Here is an 8,886-nt window from a genome sequence, read left to right as displayed (position 1 = left end):
GCACACACACACACACACACACACACACACACACACACACACACACACATAATAACTAAGTAATATAATAATAATTAATAATATATATATATATATATAGTATATATATATATATATATATATATATATATATATATATATTATGTATAAAGAAAAAAATTCTTAATAGAAGTTGATGTTACAATCAACTCTTTTAATGCGAGGAACTTATAGCTCCTATCGCCTTGAAACTAAAATATGTATATTATGATTAGTATCCAAGTTACGTCGTAATTCTATAATCTAGTGAGTTTATTATTAGTTAAACATTAATATTAAATATTAATGGGTATTAATATTTCGTCTACGATCTCTCAGAATGTATGATTATACGTATATACTGAAGTGAATTTACAAGTGCTCGTTTAGATTCACCTCGCGTGTGCCTAAAGCATGTCGCGATTGATTTATCATTACAAATGCATTGGACTAACGATCCCAACTTTGCTCTTCCTCGGTCATACACACATTTCTTTTTTGAGGAATTCGAAGCTTGCGAGCGGCAAAAAAAATTATCGCTTTGTCGTGACCGAATTTTTTCGAGCGACAATACAAGAAGAAATACGCTAGATGTCCTTCGTGACTCCCTAATGAGCAATTTCCCTGAGTAATCTAAAAATGGGGCAACGAGAGGTACCTCGTAATAGTAACCGTATTACTCATGCGTTCGACCCATGAGTCAGCCGTTCGACTATGCGTAGGTTTCGTCTCCTCAGTAGACGCATAGGTATAACATGACAGACATCGATCTCATTTTTCTATCTGCGACTAATGTACATGTACGTGTTAGATTACAGATACATCGAGTTATCAACTTTATTATATAAAAGAATATGATACGTGTATACAGCGATTTGCATTAAAAATTTGCAGTATTTCATAAAAATAATTTACTCAAACTTTTCGAAATATTTCCATTGTAATATTTTCTTCAATACGATTTTATATAATATCAAAATTATTACATTTTAATTTTTTTTATTGTTCAACAAAATATCAATTATAAAAATAAATATTTACAGTAGAGTTTTATTCTTTAAATCAATATTTTTTTTAATTCACATTTTTAAACAATTAAATTTTAATAACTATTTGTTTGAATAATTCTAAGTAAATATTTAAATGTAAACATATATTTATTTGATACAAAACATTAATTTCATTTAACTTTTATTTTTTTATTGAGTGAATATTTATTTACTGTAAGTAAATGTTTACTTATTGTTAGTACTATTCAAAGAAGTATATATTAAAATTTAGTAAATTTTTTCAGTGTTCAGAAGTTTAAAAAAATATTACGAATAATATATATAAATAACTAGTGTTTCGAAAGTGAGCTTATTGAGTCAGGGCGGAAACTGAGACTGAGCTTTTGCCTTGAAAGAACGTCATTCTCAATGACGAAAATGGGTTAGGAGAGACACGACACAATTTTGGGACGCTTGCGTCTTACGAGAAACGTGGAAGTCATAAAGGGGTCGAAACACAGTGGGAATGAAGGACGAGACGGGAAAGATGGCGGATTGTACCGCCATCGCTTCCACCTTCTACATCACGTCGACGCGAATCGATATTTTCAAGCTTGTCCTTACAAGTCATCCTTGTTCGACTCTGTTTCTGCTACAGATTATTCTGTATTTGTATTAATTTAACAAATTTTCACGAGAAAATATTTAATACAAAAATACTCGGAATATCTAGCTCTCTTCAATATACATTTTAACATTTATACGTTCTTCTCAATGTACTTCTATCGAGCGCTTTCGTTGACTCAGCGATCGATAATAATTTACATTTTATCACGAAGCGGCATCGCCGCTCGTATGTGCGCTAATATTTCTTTATAGGCCCCGCGTTCCGAATTCTTCAAACATAATTTATTCGCGTGAAGTATTACGCTTGTTACGATTCGTTCTTTTCGCCACGAAGCAGTTCACCTAGATTCTACTGAGGAAAAAACGTCCTAATGAAATATGTATGAGGTATAGAAGTCGATTTATTAATCAGACTCCAACGTGTATCGCTCGTTAAACCGTAATCGCATTAGCGATTGCGAATGAAGAGAAACAATTTTGTTAATTTAACAAGTCATCAGTACAATTTAACAAGTACCAGCAATAAATTTTATTTATAAATATAGTGACAACAAAGATATCGGTGTCGAAAACGAATAATAAGATCGCTAGCAATTATAACGAAATCAACTGACACTTAAGATTTTGTCATCCAGTACTTGGCAAATGACTGGCTAAAATGACTAGGCCAATACCATCTGCTAGTACTTAGCCAGTACTGCGCCAGTATTTGAACTGTAATAATGAATAGGCAGTCAGTACTGGTTCAGTACTGGGCCGATGGTGAAAACCCAATATGGAATGCTATTTTTGATTTGTTGTCCAAGACAATTTTCCTATCATCGAGATAGTATAATATTTGCTGTTTTCTGACATTATAAGTTATACTAGTAAAAAATAACCACCAATATCGCTAGTGTAATTGTGCACTTTCGTTTATCGAGAGCATTATCTTTTTAAATTATCATAATCAAATATAGAATATCTTCGTCACATTTCGATGGATTTAAGATTAAACTTCTAGTTACAACTGGATTTAAAGTGTATGCAAAGCTTTAGTGGCGTACTGCTACTCGAAGACTTGCAAATATTGCACAATTCACAGATAACGTCGCCGTTTGTATAAACGATGTTATGACAGAGTTGTTACATCATGTTAATAGCGAGTTCGATCAGCGACGTATTTAGAAATTGTTGGAGTTTGTATGACAACGAAGCGAGAGCGACTTGCCTTGAAGAGAATCGGTGGCGAGTATGCAGTGTTGACTCATATAATCAAACAGCAAAGGCAGTATGTCTTTGTAGTGTGTACATATGAACCATCCTTATCGAGCTATATTTCGACATTTCAGAAAAATCTCCTTAATTTCTAACATTGTATATCCCGAGATAGAACTTAATTAAAGTAATTAATTTTTTGTTAAATCCGTAGTCTTGCGCTTCAGAAAATTTCTCTAATCTTTAATATTGAGTAAATTTCTCTAATCTTTAATATTGAGTATTTATCTCGAAATACAGCTTAATTAAATTAATTAAATTTTTATTAAAGACATATTTTCGATGCTTCGGAATATTTCCCCAATTTTTAATATTAGATATATATCTCGAGATAAAGCTTGATTAAATTTTTGTTGAAGCCATATTTTTAAAATTCAATACAATAGATCTTAATCTTTAATATTAATCTTTAATATTAAATATCAAGAAAATTAAATTAAATTAAATAAGTATTTGCTAAAGCTATACTTTTGACGCCTCAGAAAAGTTCTCTAATTTTTAATATTAAATATCTCAATTAAATCCAAACACAATTAAATTATAAACAAGAGAAAATTTAGAAGCTCGTTCTCAATAATAAAATCAATTTTAATTAATCAATAATAAAATAAGTAATTACAGTCAACTAAACAAACAAAAAAGTTAATTAAATTAATATATTAGATTCAAATTTGCAAATTATATGAATAATAAATTTAAATGTTTCGTTCTCACAGAGATTTCTTTAATTTAACATGTAATAAGTTATGAACAGAAAATATACATAGTTATATAAAAAAAACGTATAGTTAATGGAGAGCCATATAAAAAAATCAGCAAATGAGTTGCATTTAAAACTATCTACAAACGCTTCCCAATGAGTCATATTGATCCATACATTCAGATGTTATGTCTAATTGATAAAATCTCCTTCATAACAGATTCACCAGCGAGAATTTGTTGTGTCGATTATCTAAATATTTTTAATATCTACTCAAACAAACAACATTATGAATATGCAATCATTTCGTCGGTTGCTATTAATAGTAAACATCGTAACACTTGATCTGTGAGCCATGCTCGTCCTTCATATCGCTAATCGCGATATTTCTTGAAGCGTGTCTTTGATGGCTTTGTCGCACGCGAGAAAAATGCAGGTGCAGGATATATGGCCGCGCCCATTAGAGCGGCAAACATCATCACAGGTAGAGTCGCGAATAGGCGAGGTTTGCTGTGCTAATTGCATTACGTAAAAGTCGCTAATGATCAGTTCGCTTCATTCCGCTTCTGGAATATCTTCCATCGTTGTCAAGAAGACCAATTGAATTTGTCAACTAATCTATCTGTCACCGTCCGCGATACATGCCAATGAATGAAATAATAAACCTTAACCTTGCCACGTGATAAATTGGATTGACCTCGATGCAGCTTGCATCTGTCTGCATTACACGTCCTTCCTCTCCTTCTCTTTGTTTATCATCGTAAGACACTAACGGATTCGTATTTTATTTCAGGGCGCGTGTTGCGCTGCCTTGAATAATTTTCAGGTATGAATTTCTTGGCATCGCTTCGTGCAGGCCGGTCAATATAATAAGTGGACGTAAAATAGCTAAAATCGAAGTTGGCGATGTAATTACTTCGATCTTTATGATAACACACTAGTTTCTCATAAAAGTTCCTATAGAAGGAAAGGCAATGATTCGTCAACTTTCATTAATTGTTTAATAATTCTCTGTTTTTCTAAAGACTGAAAAAAATTTCAGCGCGTAGTTTGTAGAACTGAATGTGTATAAATTCACATCGAAATATTTAAGCACTAAGATCCGCTTTGACCGAAAATAGAATTTCTCTTAATTATACAGATTTATTCTCATTGATCCAATTCGTAATTAAAAGTATTAATAATTCTCATTAATTTTCTTAATTCCCTGCATAACGAAATGTTTCTAACGAATTGAATTCTTGGAATTTTCTATGATTTGCTCGAAAAAAGAGCGATCATTTCTGTCTCTCGGATAAATACGATAATATAAAAATATCAGTGTCTCGAGTACCGAGTTGTTCCTCTAAGCCGCGAAATGGATTCTCTCGTGATGGTGGTGATCCGCTAACGCGATTCTCTTGTTGCAACTCTTGGGATATCGATCGTGCCGACTGTAAAAATATAAAACTCACGAGAAAAGCGCGTACGAGTAACTCTAGACCCCGCGAGATCGAGAGAAAAAGAAAGTAAGAAAGAAAATAGAAACGGAAAGAACAAAAACGAGAGAAATGAACTACATGTAATCCAACTCTTCGCAGGATCTAAGTTTTCGCGACGGATATCGTCTTACGAGAAACAAGCCTTACGCAACCCTACCAGCTGCAATCACTAGTCATTGGAGTGACTGATTTGCCAAACTTTAGCATCCCCAACGAACTGAATTATATGTGATTTAGGTAACGTACGATGATAGCGATTTTAAATTATATTATCAACTTTCGAATATTCTGAAAGTTTAAACATTTAAGTTTTTTTATATCGATATCATACGCAGGTTGCATCAAAAGTCAAGCCTCAAAGAATGTATCAGAAATAATGTATCATATTACATTATTATTTTATTAGTATTTTTTATTTTTCATTCCATCATTTTTGACATACATAAAACAGTCTTATTATTTTTTTTCTTTCACTGATTTAGGTTATAACGGTGTCTAATAAAAATGTTAATTATAATAAAACACATGACTTCTGAAAACTGGCTTCTAGTATATTCTGTATATACATCGTCACAAATTTTATACTCTAATATTTTTAAATATAATAATTTTCAGTACAATCGTAATTAATTTGTTATTTTGAAAGATAGAGAGGGAGATTAAATTCTCAATATCCATAGTGATAGTTGCTGTTTGAAATTCGGTCTCGCGATTGTCGAAAATAACGTAAGCTGCTGGCAGCTCTGACTCACAAACTAAATATAACCGTGAATTTTCATGTTTCTACTTCCACTTCTCTTTTACGCGAATAAAAACAGATCCTGAATCTTTCGAAAGTTGATTAAAGTGCCCGGATATTATCAACCTAAAACATTTAATGAAACGCTTTTTTATTATGGAAAGAAGATATATTATATTCCTAAACAATCGAACAATCTCATAATTCGACAATCTCATCAATTAATGATGATATGTACAAAGTATTATATTATGAACGATTTTAATTATGCGATATGTACGGAATATCTATTATAATTAGTCAGACGCTTCGATTAATGCAAACTTGAAATCTCTCCCTCCGTCAAATAGAATTTAACGAGTTATAATCAATCATATGAATGTAATATCTAAATTTTAATCAATAATTAAGTTTTAATTAATATACATTTTTTATTAGAATTTTTCAATCATCGTATTGAATATTCTCCCGGACTTTTTACTTACATTTTTTTGCATATCCATCAGTTAAATCTCTATCGAAATATCCAGCACGAATTTATACTATATTATATATTATGATGAAAACGAAAAAGCAGACGAGGATATACGCTTTCTCGCTGCTTCTGCGATGACGTCAGCCGGTCGTAAATTTGTGAGATGATCTACCCTACTCCCATACATGACCCATTCCCCAGCCTGGACTACTCGTCCTTCGAAGCACCGTCCTTGGTCAAGCCCTTTAAGGTCCGCTCGCTCGCGGTGCGTGGCCGACCTGAATTCGCCAGACCCTGACCACGTTGTACGACAGGTAGCTTCGAGTTCTCCGTTGTCATCAGGTTCCCGGCGAAACCGTTTATGGAAGACTGCTCTTGTTCCCTTGAAATTATTTTAGCGAGAAGGACGCAAAGATAAATGATCGATATCTTTTGTGAACGAAATTCATTTACTTGAGAAAAAGAGAGATCGATCGAACGAAGAATTGGGTTGCCATATGACGGCGTAACTTTTCGAAGAATATAACAGATGCCGAGGTGGATAAAGAAACATATTCGAGCGTTGATATGCCGATGACCTCGTTTGAAAAAGATAGGATGACGATGAATGTGAATAGAAACGAATGGAGACTGAGAACGTATCGCCTTCAAGTTGAAAGAGGGACTAACGTACAATCCAAGAGACACGTTGTTTTGACAGCCGTACACTTCCACTGAGCTGCTACGAACTACTTGAAACCAATGCTAAAGAAAATAATAATAAAATCATCTCTTTAAAGAGAAATCGATTTTTAGTCTAAATAAATTCTAATCGAATGGAATGCGATTTTTGAAATATCCAGTATAAGGTATGCCTATACTTTATGGGATCAATCATGATTATGATGAAAATGAAGGAGTGCACTTGATTGGCCGATTATTTATCTAATAAATCAGAATAATGCCATGCCTTGTTCCTCGACAAATCTTGCACCATTACGATCTTTCTTTCATCGCGAAGAATGAGAGTGCGATGGTACAATGACCTCATCATTCTTCGATCTCGTGCATAACGGTAGAAGAACTTTTGCAATATCCGTGCTCGAGAGAGAGAGAAAGAGAGAAACAGTACTCGATTTCCACTCTATTATCTCTCTTGAACATTAAAACAAATAGATAATTCTATGATTATATTACAATTAGTCTCATATTGCAAAGAGAAAAGACGGATATCGTACATTAACAAGTAATGAAGTCTTCAATTGTTTAGACTTGTCGGGAACGGAATTGCTCATCATGTGCAAATTTACTTTTCAAGAGATTAAATTTATTAAATTTAACTCTTCCGTAATTGTTGTTTATTATTGCGAAATATATGTACGCGACATGTCTCTTGTGTAATTCATAAGCGTGTAATCGCATCGTCCTGTATCTCGCGTTCAGCTTGTTTGTTCACAATGGCCAAACATTATTCCGGTCCGCCGGTATGACGACTGCCGTGAATTTATTTTCGGCGACGGTTATTTCCGTCCAAGTCGGCGCGAGAGAACGTTAGAGAAGGAGCTTTCGAAGACGCGCTTAGAAATCTTGAGGAATTTTCGCTCCCAATATTTCACTTCCTGCCGTTGAAATTCTAATGTTCCGAGATGGCAGCGAGAAAGAGAAGGCGCATAAATTTGTTAAATTTATATTAAGAGCCGAGCTACTCCGCGTTAAAATAAAGTTGCATTTCGCAAAGCAATCATTAAAATCGTGAAACAAAGCAAGATGAAGTTTTACGACCGTGTTACTCGATGAGACTTTCCTGGCAGGAAGTGACGTAATCAATTACAACATTCTACACAGTTCACAAAAGATGCGCAAGTATTTCGCGTGTTCCATCATGTTCCTTCTCTTTGATTAGATAATATTTACAATAATATTTATGAGAAATGTAAATTTGTTAAAAGAGAATTACTATTTTTTACGCCGTTTTTTTACAAATTTACACTTTATTTATTTATTTAACAATTGACTTAAGAAATAATAACGTTTAAGTATATTATTATACTTAACTTGAATTTAGCACGAGAAAGTAAAGTATGAAAATCGGTATTCCGATGTTAATTATTTCTCTGTAGATATAAACTGTAAACAAACTGTGTAAATGAATAGATCTACAAAAAACTATTGTGGTGCTCAATTTGCGAGTAATTAACTTCGTTTTATGATGGCAACACATTGCACGTGACGGACAACTTTGTGTCGCGCCAATCCTTGCCAATTGCGCAAAAACTTGCGCCAGATTTACATCTTGCCAAGTTGTGCCAAGAGAGCGTTCCAATACATATCGTGAGTGATGAATCAACCATATAATCATATAATAATTTCGGGTTATTAGATGATCCGAGAAAAATTGCGCAGCAATAAATTGAAAGCTTTAGGCTCCGAATTTATTGTCCGAGTAAATTAATTTATATATCTAAGGATAGACTGGTTACTAAATCTTAAAGCCGGTATTCATAGTCGATTCTTATATTTAAAATTATCTTTTTATATATATATATATATATATATATATATATATATATATATATATAATAATAACTACTAGTACTATAATATCTTTACTTTACGTTACT

The 8,886-nt window shown here is 32.9% G+C and overlaps 1 protein-coding gene across 1 annotated transcript in view; it reads right to left on the bottom strand.

Moving 5' to 3' along the window:
• Positions 1-8,886, bottom strand: part of LOC105625098 (alpha-crystallin B chain) — a 22,469-nt gene that overhangs the window by 685 nt on the left and 12,898 nt on the right. The gene's annotated exons all lie outside the window — the stretch shown is intronic.

The sequence above is a fragment of the Atta cephalotes genome (assembly GCF_000143395.1).
Source record: "Atta cephalotes unplaced genomic scaffold scaffold00003, whole genome shotgun sequence".
NCBI classification, from domain to species: domain Eukaryota; kingdom Metazoa; phylum Arthropoda; class Insecta; order Hymenoptera; family Formicidae; genus Atta; species Atta cephalotes.
The sequence above is the reverse complement of the archived record's forward strand: the minus strand, read 5'-3'. Positions and strand labels throughout refer to the sequence as shown.